This window comes from Labrus mixtus, chromosome 21, assembly GCF_963584025.1.
Source record: "Labrus mixtus chromosome 21, fLabMix1.1, whole genome shotgun sequence".
NCBI lineage: Eukaryota > Metazoa > Chordata > Actinopteri > Labriformes > Labridae > Labrus > Labrus mixtus.
This window is the reverse complement of record NC_083632.1, coordinates 13,443,734-13,458,909: the sequence shown is the minus strand read 5'-3', so window position 1 is coordinate 13,458,909 and position 15,176 is coordinate 13,443,734. Positions and strand designations below refer to the sequence as shown.

The 15,176-nt window shown below is 41.1% G+C and overlaps 1 protein-coding gene across 1 annotated transcript in view; it reads right to left on the bottom strand.

The window, feature by feature from the left end:
- The window catches only part of LOC132955346 (rho GTPase-activating protein 23-like), a 73,939-nt gene that overhangs the window by 58,350 nt on the left and 413 nt on the right, over positions 1 to 15,176 (bottom strand). The gene's annotated exons all lie outside the window — the stretch shown is intronic.

Here is a 15,176-nt window from a genome sequence, read left to right as displayed (position 1 = left end):
TGTCACTCGCCTGCAGTCAGAGCACTGCCACACACACACACACACACGCACACACACACACACACACACACACACACACACACACACACACACACACACACACACACACACACACACACACACACACATCTCTAGACTTCAGGTACTCTCTGGAGTTTGATGCAAACGACACAGAAGTTCTATAATGTAACACTGAGAGACAGTTTGTGTCCAAACACTCTGACTCTTTTGTCTCTTTGGTGAATAAAACTTGAATAACAAAAGGCTTGAATGGAAACAGCACGGTTTCTTAAACTAAGAATGCTGTGTGGAGTTCATAATAACCAAAAAAATGACCGCCCAAAAAATTATTTTAAGTAGTTATTTAACATTTTGGAAACAACGCAAATTTAAACAGCACTGGTATCTTTTCCTAAAAGACTTCAAGCAGATGGCATCTCTTGGGAATAAATGTTGTAAGTGTTGTAATTGATTCCTGGAAGGACTTTTCCAGGAATGTTACGAGAACTTACAGTAATGTGTAAGCGTGGATCCTCTTTCTGGGAATTTAAAGCTGCACTAATCAATATCTCTGTATTAACAACAGGTCAAATGATCATGTGCATAAAGAGGTCATGACCACAGAGAGCTATCAACACATCTGCTGTTTTCTCCAGCTCTTATCAACATCTTTGCCTGCACTGTTTTATTTCTCAGTGTTCTCCTCACTCCTGGTAATCTCACTGTACTCCACCTGCTCAGCATCACACAGGTAAACAGAATTGGACGCCATCTTCTGGATGCAGTTGAGCCTTTTTGCAGATATAGAAACATGCAGAGGCTTTTTAGGTCGGGTACAATCACTTCTATCTGAACCAGTTCTCTTGCCCGCTTCCATCTCTGCAACACCTGTTGGTTTGACCTGATAACTGCTCTCATATCTGACAAACCGAGGGGCGTCCAAAACGGCCGTGTGGGGGTGACTTAAAACCGCCTACCTTCTCTGGTCCAAACAAATCCAGAGCATTCAGGACCAGAATCTAAAGTTAGAAGGAGAACATACTGGCTGCTGCATTGTTGTCAGAGAAGCCAGCACTTCAACATAGAATGTTTCCTTAATGTCTGATCATATAGTAAGGTCACTTTATCATTTCAGTCAGTAGATATCTTACTGATTGGTCCATTAGTGAAAAATACAAAAAGTAAAGAAATTCTCCATTTCATGGTAATTCCATGGGTCAAAATGAAAAGTTACTAAGAGTCTGAGTTACTTCTTCTTCTCTGATGTACACCCGACCACGAGAGGAGCAGTGAGGTCCCCCCAGTTCAACCATTGAGAATATGTTTAATCCCTACAGAGGGCACATGTCAACCCTACATAGCATTACACAACAGCCTTAATCTGCTGGATTTAAACCCTGCCACCAATCGCCACGCTCGCCAGCTCACGATCACATAAACACACACGCACACACACATACACACACACACACACACACACGCAACTGACCTACACAGTTAACAGTCTTTATAATTGACAACAGCCGAGGTACAGCCTCAGAGCGATGCATTTAAACCACCATAATGCCTGCTGAATGTTTTTCAAAACTCTTCAGCTGCTATTTTAACTCTTTTTTGTGTACATTTGGGGTTTCCTGACTTCCTTATTAACTTAATTCACTTGATGACCTCTTTTTAATTTAACTGAGGCTGTTCCACAAATAGCTTTATTGTGTATATTAGCTATTTCTGTATATAGGAAGTGCATGTAGCCTCTGGGTCAAATCATAGTTTGTGTATACAAATGGACAGCGTGCCTCAGCCTCCTCCTGGTGAACAGGATGAAAACAGAACATCGCTGTGATGAACGCTGACATATTGCACATTTTTCACCAGAATCTGCACAAGAGGGATCAGTTGGAAGAGCCGCTGTAATGACGTCTTATCGTCGAACAAACACATTTTTGTTGGTAGAGTCGGTCGTCTCTCAACCAGAAGGTCGAGGGTTCGATCCCCAACTCCTGCAGCCACATGTTCGATGTGTCCTTGGGCAAGACACTAAATCCTGAATTGCTCCCGCTGCTTCATCTGCGGTGTATGAATGTGTATGAATGTGTATGAATGGGATTAGTTACTTCTGATCGTCTCTTTACACAGCAGCCTCTACCATCAGTGTGTGAATGTGTAGGTATGACCTGCGGTGTAAAAGCACTTTGAGTAGTCAAAAGACTATAAAAGCTATAAAAGCTCAAGTCCATTTACCATTTGACTCACCGATATAACATCAAGCATCCTTCAGGTGGGTTGAGTCCACATCTGAAGAGATCCTTGTGACGGTTTGAAGCAGACACTCACAGTTATTGAAAGTTCAACGACTCTTGTGTTGGCGTTTGTTACATTTTCTCTCGCCATTTTTGCTGTTTTACGCTAATCCATCACACACAGCGCTGCAGTAGCTGCATTTGCCAAGAGAGCTGTGCTCGACGCCATGTACAAACTCATTTATGAAGCTTTAAAAAATGCACTTGAAATAAAACAGAAATGTCAGTAAACCATACTCAATAACCAAAAAGTAATTTAAAGTGTTCTTTATTCAGTGTTTAGCTCATGAAATGACACATTACTGTTTGCATTTGATCAAAAATATAAATATTTAAAGATTTGTAAATATTGGCACAATGAGCTGCTGTCTCTTTCTCTCTCTATCTGTATGCTTTCCTATGCCCCCCCCCCCCCCCCCCCCCCACAAGAAATCCGTTCCCACAGTTAAGAAATCCATGCACATGGTTTATAGCGTTTATGTGGGAGGAAGGAGGAGGGGTTCACAGAAATGTCAGGTTGACTGAGGAGAGCATCAGACTTGCACAGTCGTGAGTTTGAAACAAGGAGTACTCCAGGTGACGATGTTGCACTGCTCACTAATACAATCGTTTGAGCCGCTTTAAATATGAGATGCATCTTGTGACAGAAGCAAATTTCCATATGAAATCTGGTCTAAAGTGGATTATCCGGCGTCCTCAAATAGTCGGTGAAAAAAGTTTTGAATGTCTTTAAACACGTAGTCGTCTTTAATCGTCTTATCAACGGGAAAACGCTCACTGGGTTAGATCATGGAGTACACAGGAGAGATCAGACAGGACACTTTCATTTTTTTCAGACATACTATAGTCTAACAAATATACTAAACATACACACTCTCTTTAACACACACACACACACACACATGAGTAATATGTTCTGTGTGGAGGAGCCCCTGGGGGATGCACTCTGGAGGAATCCTATTATCAGGTCAGAAGCACACACACACACACACACACACACACACACACACACACACACACACACACACACACACACACACACACACCACAGAAATAAGGCTTTCATCGTTCTATTTCTGGCAGATACAGATGAATAAACTGGAGCAGAGCAGAAACACACACACACACACACACACACACACACACACACACACACACACACACACACACACACACACACACACTCGTACAAACACACACACAAACTCTATCTCTAAAATACGCTCGCATCATTGCACAACCTGCACAGCCCTCATCCTGCTGAGTTGTGTGTCACAGCACAGATGGTACAATCAGCTGCTGAAGGTGTGAGTCATACAGATGGCAGCATTATGGTGATGTCACACATGAGCCCAGCGAGGCGAACGATGACGTCAGAGTGGAGGAAAAATTTCTAGAAATGTTCAGGCGTGCTTGTGTGAAAACAACATGATTTAATCAACCTTCCCAGCAAACAAAGAAGAACATCTAAGAAAATGCTGCTCGTGAAATCTTCCTGACTTGCTTAATGACACGTGTCCATCACAGCACAAAGTTTTCCCTGTTAAGGCCCTGACACCCCAAGGAGGCCGTCGGTCATGACATGATGTACGAAAGGACACAATGGAAATATTTGATTGTACAGTTGCGTTGTAAAAACGTCATCAGCCCCCCACACACTCACTCTCAGTGAATATGCCTGAATATACTCTGCTGCATAAACACATCAGCCTTGTCCGACTTCATGCAGAAGATTTTCTAGGGGGAAGTTTGGGTAAAGTTGGGGTGAAAAACGTATTTTAGGTATCAATGTTAGAGGGCGAGGGATCCTACAGAGATACTGCTCTTTGTTAGAGTGAGTGAGATCCTTTTTCAACCAGAAACAAGTCACCATTTTAATCAAATCCACCAAACTATTGACAAAAACATTTCACCTTGCAGAACATGAGACTGACTGACATGAGAGAGGGACTTTCTTTCTGACGCCGTGATGTAGGCAGATGAAGATAAAACATATATATATATAACTGTGAAACAAACGCTGTCGATGCTCAGGGATTGTTTTCATCTCAGCGCCACATTCCTCGCTCATTAAATCAGCCGCACAGATTTCACTGTATTGTTCAGCGAAGTGTGTCTAAATGCATGAATTCTTCACCAAACAATGAAGAGCAGCTGCTGCAGAAATACACTGTGTGTGTGTGTGTGTGTGTGTGTGTGTGTGTGTGTGTGTGTGTGTGTGTGTGTGTGTGTGTGTGTGTGTGTGTGTGTGTGAGTATGAGTGCCAATGCTAATGAGAGGCAAGGAGTAACCCTTTTTCTCTTTCTCTTCATTCTTGTAACCTTTACCCAGGGTAAGTAAAGTCTGTCTTTTTATCCACAGCCTGATCGTTCTGTTTCTCAGATGTCAATGTTTTTGGATTAAACCAAAACAAATATGTATGAAGCTGTGATCTTTTGAGAAATATGGAAGCCCTAAGTAGACTTCCATCCATACATTTAATTTACTCCATTTCCCCATAATAACATGATATCAATCTTGTTTTCTCGTGATAACAACCACACACTTGGAACTCAAGCGTTGTCATCCTGAGATGACGAGATGAATACGTTGAGTTCTCGAGAAAACGACCCACATTTAAGGTATTATCACAGGAAAACTGATTTAAAAACAAAACTATATCATCTTTCCTTTTATATAACGAGTACTGCACTACTATTATCTTATTTAGCCTTGTATTTATTAGTCTTTTTTGCTTATATCATGTTTATATTCAATGTTGTTCTTTTGTACTTTGAGAGGACAGTTAACTTGTCTGTGTCTAAACAAACATTGTCAATAAAGCTGATTCTGATTCTGAGTCAGTGTTTTTGTCTCGTATCGCTCTAAGGGTAGAGTTGGTCGTCTCTCCACCAGAAGGTTGAGGGTTCGATCCCCAGCTCCTCACTTCAAAAATCACTTAACCCCAAATTGCTCCCGCTGCTCCGTCGGCGGCTTATGAATGTGTATGAAAGGTATTAGTTACTTCTGATGGACTCACTACATAGTAGCCTCTACCATGTGTGAATGTGTAGGTCTGACATGCTGTGTAAAAGCACTTTGAGTAGTCACGAGTCCATTTACCATTAACTCTCAAACACTGGTCTCAACGATTTGCTTATTCTTCTATTTCATATCTAAATCTCCCTTTAACATGATTTAAATAACTACCTCCACTGAAACTGCATTTCTTTTACCCCCCAAATTAAATTGCGTTAGTCTGCAGTCCTGTTTAAAGACTTTAAATCACGTCAAGCTTGTGCAGACATTCTTCTGTGTGCAGCAGAAAATGAAAGAGCGTTCAAACCAGAAGCTTCTAATTACCGAGGAAAGAATGATCTGCACTCAAGCATCAGTGCAATCCAGAGCAGCTGAGCTTTATAAAGCCGAGCCATGCATGCTATTTTAAAATTGAAAGTGAACAGAGTCAACCCTGTGACTTTTGTCTGACGCTGGGTTGTTCTGGTGGCACCGACACACACACACACACACACACACACACACACACACACACACACACACACACACACACACAAATACAGTATGAAGTCAAATTTAAAGGGGAAGAGCCTATTGTTGTTTTTCTGCTTGAAGATACGATTATATGGATAAGATAAAACTTGCTAGCTTAGTCAGTAAATTGCTTTCAGAACTCAGAGTAACTGTGATGCTAGGCTACAAAATATCAACCATAAAGTGTATATATTCTGGAGCTAAATGCTAATATTAACCTTACTAAATGCTGACAATTCAAACATTTACTGATAAGAAATTGAAATGTTTACCACTTCAGATTAGCATGCTAACATTTTCAAAAGAATTCAGATTAGGTTTATGGGAATGTCATTACTTTGTCCAATAAATTAAAAGATGATGAGTGGATGTTTGATTCAAAGTAATGGCTTTATGATTGCTATACATTTAACTAATGCAATCATACTTTCACCAACATGTGTGTTTTTCAAACATGCTACTCAACACGCTCTCCCAATAAACAGCCATCAAACAGAAATATCCGGCTTTGTGGTCATTTGGTTCCTGATCTGAATGTGATCGAGTTTGTTATCGAGTTCAAACTGCAGAAGCACAAACACTCTCCGGAGAAATGATGAAGTGAGACACAAAAGCATTGTGTACTATTCTTACATCCTGTAATCGACATCCCAGCAGCGAGCTGACTGTTATCAGCACGCAGCAGAGGAGAGGGGAGGGGGGATGGGGGAGGAAGGGGAGCGTGGAGGGGGTCGCTGACAAATTATAATGACAATTCACAAATCCTGCACGCCTTTCAAATGTTTTTAAGTCACCCACAGATCTGTTTCATCATCTTTAGTTAGGCTCCCTTTGCACAGTGTCTGTAGCCGTCTGACAGGATACGCTAAAAATGTTTGTTGAGATCTTAAACCTATTGGGCAAACATCGCTAGACTTGTCTTTCTATTCTTAGAAACCTATGGTGGCTGACAAGGACATAAACAATAAGATTGCCCCAAATCAGCTGATGGAAATGGACTGCAAATTCAGTAAGGATGTGAATAAAAAAAAATCAAATGCATTTGATAGGTTCCTGAAGTCACATTGTGAAGCCAAAGTAAGTCAGACGCCCTATAGGAAATGTTGACTATCTTAATTTTCAATCTATCTAGCAACAGCCAAAGAGATGGAGGTTAGGCGGGACTTGAAGCCTCATGGCAAACAGCTACATGTACTCATCTGTCAGTCTGTCAACAATACCATGCCCCTAATTATGAAAATGAACTCAAGACAAATTGCAGAAATATCACCAAAACAACTTTAAAAAAAACTCCCCTCCCAAAGAAGGTTTCCACCAGTTAAGTTATGAGCTATATGAGAGCAAACACAGTTCTGAACCAGGCTGTAAACGTGTTTATATTTGCTGTTCAGACTGTCGTTTCCAGGCTTGATATTTACGCCTCTGTGACGTTTCACCTTCAATCTCACAGTCACAGAGACGTAATGGGGGGATGAAGTTATCCCCACTCTCTAACATCTTCAGAGGTAGTAACAGAGGCGAGATGGGAGCAGCTGAGCAGAGTGTGTGTTTCTGAAACTCTGTTCTGATGACGGCAGAGCTTTGTCACGCCGCTGTGGAGGAGTTGCACTAGTATATAGTTGAAGGGCTAGCTATTCCTTGGCTTCGCAGCGTGACATGCTCCTTTGAGGAACTGCAGTTTTTTTTTTCAACATCGAAGGATCCTGCTTTGACATTGACCAAAAGCAACCATATGGTGTTGAAGAATGGATCCACTGGAGTGCAAATAAAATTGCAGTTCATCAAGTGTCCACTTGAGGCTTGGTGTAAAAGCATTTGAAGTCACATACACACCCATATTAAAATGTCCATTTTGACAGCATAAATAACATGATCGCATTTGGTCTGAATAGTTCATGAAAATCTGTTTTTCTGTGGTTGTCAGGTGATGTTAACATGCGTCATATAAAGAGAAATAATGAATAAGATGTGCTGGCTGCAGCTCCACAGAGTCTTCAGGGCTACTCCTCTTTTTGCCCTCCAAGCCTCTGTCTCAGTCACGTGACTGAAAGCTATGAATTCATACAAAATCAACAGTCCAAACAGCCCACTGCAATTTCAACTCAACAAAAGTATTTCCAAACACAAACTCCCCTCTGTCCAGCTTCCTTTTTGTCGTCTTTGTTTCCTTTGTCTCTCTGCCCGTCCCTCTGGCTGGATGAGTCTGTAAGGCCGCTGCTCTGAGTGTAATCCACATGTAAGGACACACACTGGACACACACACTGGACACACACACTGGACACACACACTGGACACACACTGGGCACAAACTGGACACACACTGGACACACACTGGGCACAAACTGGACACACACACTGGACCCACACTGGGCACACACTGGACACACACTGGACACACACTGGGCACACACTGAGCACACACTGGGCACACACTGGGCACACACTGGGCACACACTGGACACACACTGGACACACACTGGCCACTGGCCACAGCGTAATTGAGAGAACATAAAAAGGAGAAGTCCTGGGAGACGCCTGGAGGCTTCAGACAGCCGCGCTGCTGAGCCGGACTCGGTACAGAGGACATGTCAGCTCAGTGTGAGTCAGTTCAGTGAGTCACACACTGAAGTTCATGTATGTTGACCGGACCTCACCAAAGCCTTTTCCAGTGTTTCACATAAAGCATGGGAAGTTAAATGATAAGGCTTTATCAGATTTATAAAGCAGGTATGATCATTTCCTGCCTTTCTACATGCAGTTTGTATGAATATCAGAAAACTGATACTGATGAGTTTTGGATCAATGGCTCTTCATCTTCCAGAGCAATCCTTAAAACTGTAGCACTTAATTAAACACAGAGAGGTCATTGAATATCTATTCCATCTTTTGGGGTAATTTCAGTATTTCTAACCTATGTGGCTTCCACATGTGTAAGGAAAGGTTTACTAAAAGCTGCAGTATTATTAGTAGAAGTCATTATAATGGCTGCAGGAGGCAAAGGCAGACTCCCTCCAGTATAGATGGCACTTTCACACATGCACAAAACTCCTGAAATCTTCCTGAATTTTTTTAGGATGAACTGAAAATCTTCGTAATTTTTCCGATTTTAGCCGGTATTGTTCCTAACAGCCCCCTAGTAAGATTTCTGCGTGAAGTCTTGTGAGCCGATGGGAAAACACAGCAGGAAATATTCAGGAAAATTCACCGCGAGAGTGGTAGTGGGAGAGGCTGATGACATTTATATCCTGCGATCAGTGCGCGGCCATAGACCTTATGCACGCAACCAGTGCTATCTCTGTGCAGGTAATGAAAATGCTTCATTGTGTTCTGTTCACTAGATTTGTTTACCTCTCTTTTGTTGATATCCTGAATGTATCGAACTGCACCTCGCACTAATATACTTGGATATAAAAGGCATACAATTTCCTCATAGTATCAGACTCAATTGTTTCATCCGTATCTTCTGCATGGTTCTTTTTAGGTCATGTCTTGCCTCCCCGAGACCCCCCCCCCCCCCCCCACACACACACACACACACACACACACACACACACACACAATCCAACCAGATGTCGGAGGTAGACTAGCAACTCCTGTGTTCAGTATAGATTATACTTTTATCAATGGAGTCTGGTAGAGTGGATGTAACATTTCTGTGTTCAAAGAAAGCATCTTGAATCAGACACTTTGAATAACAATGTGAGCCTGTCAGTGACAAAAACAAACACTTGGAGGATGTACTTTGATCATGCTTATTTGCCCCCAAGGATTATGGTAAGGGAGGAAGGATGTCTCTCTCTCTCTCTCTCTCTTTGCCGTCTTTGCAGCTTCTCTCACCATCTCCAACCCCCCCCCCCCCCCCAACCAAAGCAGCTCTATAACGATGACGACGATCCAATAAAGTTTTACATTCACAGCTTCTAGTTGACATGCAGGAGTAAATCACAACAGCTTTAAACAAACTTTGAGGTGGAAAATCAGCCGAATTCCTATTAACACAAAGACATATTTTCTCACTCTTGCAAGACAAACAAGTAACCTTCCTTTTAAACAATGTTCTACCCCTATAAGGGCCTTAACTCATATAAGTGGCAGTGCCAGGTCTGAGCCCATCTAGGGCTTGGCAAGTGCACTATACCAGAGGAAGACAACGGTTTTGCTGACAACATTTTTCTAGCAACGCATCTCTGTGTGATCATGCCCAAACACAAATTACTCAAATTTAATGTATATCAAATTTTGTCTATGTATTTTGAAACCACCTCTGGTCAATGTATATGTCATTAAACGTTATGATTATGTTAAAGTCTACGGAGGACATTCATCCATCATTTTATGTGACTCTGTTGTCCTGTGACAACAAGTGATTCTCAGTTCTTTTCTTGAGATCTTAACTCATTTATCTTGTTTTCTCAGGATAACAACGCTAGTTTTTCTGGGAGAAAAAGGCTGAAATCAGCTCGTCATCACAGAAAAACAAGATAAATCTGTGTCTGATAAGTTTGTGCCTAAATTGTCAATATTTCTGTGAATAATACCATTACTGTCATACTTATTGTACCTCTATTTATCCTGCTTTAGGCACATTTTTTGTGAGGTTTAAAATGATCTACTTAATACTTTATCATACTTAATGTTTTTTGTATTTCTCTGATATTTGATACTCATTTTACATGAGCTTTTTCTCTCGGGATTATGAAGTTCAATCTCCTTTTCTGATCTTTAGTAAGTTAAGCTCACAACAAAACAAATAATTGCAGAAAAACGGAGTGAAATAAATGCATCACTGCATGGCTTCCTTAAACGTCTCCCCCAGTGATGAATATTTTAAAAGCCAAAAGTGCCAAACATGGTTTACACTGTAGTACAATTAAAGTCTTATCTTATTGTGGTATTAAAGTCTAGTTGGTCTATTCATTTAGTTTGACACATTTGTTGGAAAGTTCTTCAGTCTGTCTCCTATTTGTTCCAGTAAATGTGTTTGTCTGTCCACAAGAGCAAGAGCAGGATATCCTGACATTACCCCACACACACACACACACACACACACACACACACACACACACACACACACACACACACACACACACACACACACACACACACACACACAAACGCACAACTTCCAAAAACACAATGCACCTTTCACACTGACTACATAGTTTCTCCATTATCCTGCGGGGCAGAACGAGTCACACACACTCAAAGAGCTGCCTTAAAGGAAACACTGCGCTCTATATTCACATAAAGACCCCCAATGCTCTCTTGTTCCCTCTGTCTGTCTGTCACCATCTACGAACGACTACACACTCTGCCTTAACCAACACACATGCAGAAATAACACACACTGAATAAACTGCATCACTCGGCTAAAAATACAGAGCCTTCCTTTCTCTGAGAGAGATGCCCTCTCCCTCACAGAGACAAGCCCAAAATACTCCACCCCTTATTTCACTGGCTTTTGTTGCGCTTGGTGCTCCGCTCCTACACTGACAGCCACAATAACACGTTTTATTCTCTTCATAATAAATGTTTATCCGTCTGAGAAGCTCTTTTTCCTTTTCAACCCAAACTTTGTGTGTGTATTTTTAACAACAACTCCCTGTTTAAAACTAAACAAAATGGTTTGGTTTGAAATGTTCCAGTTCTCAACCTTTGGAGAGAAGTGTTGTTACAAAACCAGAATATTAAACTTTGATGTCATAGTAAAAATCAAATTATATAAATATCAAGGCGACACAAATATAAGTCCATGGCACCAAGAGTTGGGTAATTTCCTGCTTTTAATGTCCAAAGAAACATTGCCAACGTATTTGAGCATTTCCTACATCGCCTTCTTTGCTATCTGTCTGTTTGTAAGAGATATATAACATCTTAGTGACACAATAAGGACTTGAGAAACGTCATTATATCCAGACATGTGAATGTGCTCTCTCTCTTTCGCTCGTGCCACCTTTTGGTTAATAAATTACTGAAGATTTTATGTTTTGTTTTTTAAAGCTTCTGTACTTTTTGATACCATCGATCATTAAAATAACGGGACTTGTATCGTTTTAACACAGGTCGTATTGCGTTTCAGCGATGCGGAGGCACGACACAGCCGGAGCTCCACATACACACAAAGTCAGCCATGGACAAACACACAGCGCTGCGCTCCCCTGCTGGCTCTGCTGATTCATGTCTCGCCTCTGTAACGCCTCTGTTACTAATTCTGAAGACAGTACAGGGGATCACGTCTTCCCTCCATTACACCTTCAACATTCAGATTGAAGGCAAAACGTCACACACCTGAAACGCCACTCTGAATAGGGCTAAAAGGAACTTTTGGGGGTGTGGTCTGCAGTGACCAACATTTCTGATTGGTCTGCAGTATTTAATTTTGGCCCAACATTCAGGACGCAGTGAAATGTAAAAAAAAAAAAAAAAAAGATATCCAAGATGGCAGAGTGTAGTGACAGTTTTTTTTCCTAAAATCAATGCTACGTGTTATTGAAAGAACTCTCAGTATCAGCCTAAGATTGGAGAAGATGATTGCACTGGTTTCATGATATAAACATCACCAATCCCACCTGCTTGCACCCCAACTTCACGCAGAAATGTTATCGGGTTTGGCAGGAATGTTGGGGTAAAGTTGGGTGTGAAAATTCAGCTGTCACACATGCAGCTCCCCCGGGAAACATTAGGACATTTTAAGGTGTTTCTGCTGTTGTACTGTACACTGTATGAAGTTTTTCCTGGGACTAAATGTACCTTTTGTTTTGGGTGGAAACATGACTATTGATTCGTCTTTATTGCCTATATGAAATGTTTGTCTCAGGTGTGGAAACTAGATTCTCCCAACACAGGGAGTAACCAATCAAACTGTCGGGATCAGCAAGGATGAGGGCCTCTTTAGAAACAAAGCAGGACTCAATAAAAAAAAATCAGTTCTCTCAGGAGCTTAAAGTTGGAACATTTTAGTCCCAAGCCAGGCTGGATTTACCCCCAGGGGGTCCCTGCATGGTGCAAAAATAAGCCATAACCCCTCGTTCACCCTCAGTGTGGGAAGCTGGTGTTTTACTGCTTTGTTCAAGGTTAATGTTAATACAGAAAATATGACAATCTCTTGTCATGTCACCACTTCCTGATTGACCGGCAGCTTAAATGACAATGTGTGGTGAAAACCCTGTCAAGTGGCCATGTTCAAGATTAAATAATATATTTTATAATAACAACATCATCTTAGCAATCATTTTAAATTTAGTTTATTTTTTTTTTTACTTCAATACTTGGATACTTTTTGCTTCCATGTAAATCTCTGTTATTTTTATGATTGATAACGAATAAGATTTTTTTTTTTACAAAAAGCTGAAACGAGAACAGAGAGAGAAAGAGAGAGAGAGAGAGAGAGAGAGAGAGAGAGAGAGAGAGAGAGAGAGAGAGAGAGAGAGAGAGAGAAAGCACTGTTCTTAATTGCCAGAATACAATTATAACGTTCTGGTAATCCAACGGCTGCAACTTTGAAGGGGACATATTATGAAAAATCCACGATCACAGTGTTTTTGAACATATATTTGGGTAGCCTGAGTGTCTACCGACCCATTTTTTTTTAAATAAACCCATCCAGTCCTTTGTTTGTGGTCTGCATAAGTCTTACAACACAGAGAAAAATGTTCCATTGCTCCGTGATGTCACAGTGGGATTTCGGTAAACAAAAAAAAACCTCCCCTCCCCTGGTATCTCCACCCATGGACTCCACCCCCAGCCTAGAGCAAGACTTTCTCACAAGTTCATCATTTTTGTTCTCACTAGCGAAGGAGTGATGTCTACCGGGAAAATTCTGGTAGACACACACACCAAAACTGAGCATTCTGAGAGAGCTGGTTTATACAGGGTCACAAACCTCCTCTGGAGCGTGATTCATGTTATATTTTGACCAAAGCACAACACAGATGTTTCATTTAGACCACAGGGGACTGTTTGAAAAGGTGGAGAAGGGGGATAATATGTCCTCTTTAATACTTCAGAACTTCTAGTTTTGTTGTAGAGGTTTTGAAACAGGGATATTGTTTTTGTTTTAAACAAAAATTAAAAACATTTCACAGTGTAATAATGTTGTCAAGATTTGCGATACTTCAACACTCATTAAAACACAGTGTATTTGAGGCGTTTGTGGCCTAGTGGTTGGTATGTGTGCCCCCTGTGCAGAGGCTGCAGCCCAGGTTCGAATGTGGCTCCTTTCCCGCATGACATTCCCCTCTCTCTCTCTCTCTCGCCCTGATTCTTGACTGTATCCACTGTCCTATCTCTAGGCTAATAAATCTTTGAATACCCCAGTGTTTTGAACAAAAACAATCGACAGATCTTCAGTCATTCTGCGGCAGGTGAAAGACACAGAGCAGTCGAAGTCCATTCGAATTCACTGGGTGGGAAATACTGACATTTTTGAAGTCCTTTTGGCGTCAAATAAAGATGTTAAATCTAAGTTTATGTCTCTTACAAGCTGACAGAGAGCAGAGGAGGTGACATTGTCTAAATATCACTTATACACTGGAGATGTTTCAGTGTGCAAAAGTTTGCGTCTAATGTTTGGTAAGAAAGAACTAGACACGTCTTAATTTGAGATGCTTCTATTTGCATTAATATTTCAATATGGTTTGATTTCCACGAGTATTGAATTGTGACACGTTTTAGCACGCTTTAAGGCTCTTTTCATACAGCGTTTGTTGTGCTTTTGAAATTCATCATGAAATATTAATCAAAGAAAGTGCCACACAGACCGGCCTCTGGGTTCGGTGCCCCTGAGGGAACCTTCATCCTGGGAGCTTTTGCACATTTCACCAAACTGGTAATCCAGCAGTGCATCCATGTATGTTTTGTTACATAATTTCTGAGCAATGATGTAATATCTAAAATGTAAGTACTCGTCTTTCAGCATGGATTACAGTCCCAAATAAGAATGACAAATCAAATTGAAAGCACATCACTCCTACATGATGCATATTTACAGACGTTAAGACAAAAGCTAAACAGGTCTGACGTGGGAACATCTTTGCTGGTATAATAACAATTTTGCTGTCTGCTGTTACTGCACTCCCTTTTCAGTTTTTCAGAATTTAAGTCGAGTAAGTCACAAAACTTGTCTTGGTGTTTACACTCAATCACACACTTAAAAAAATAAATCAACATAATTCATGCGGCGTTAAAAGAAAGGAGACAAAGGGAGGAAAGAGAAAATCTTTGGTCCCAAAAGGTGTCATGCATTTAAAGTAACTATCTTTCAAGCTTGTGCATGCTTTCAAATACACCCTCATTCTTGCATGTGTGTGTGTGTGTGTGTGTGTGTGTGTGTGTGTGTGTGTGTG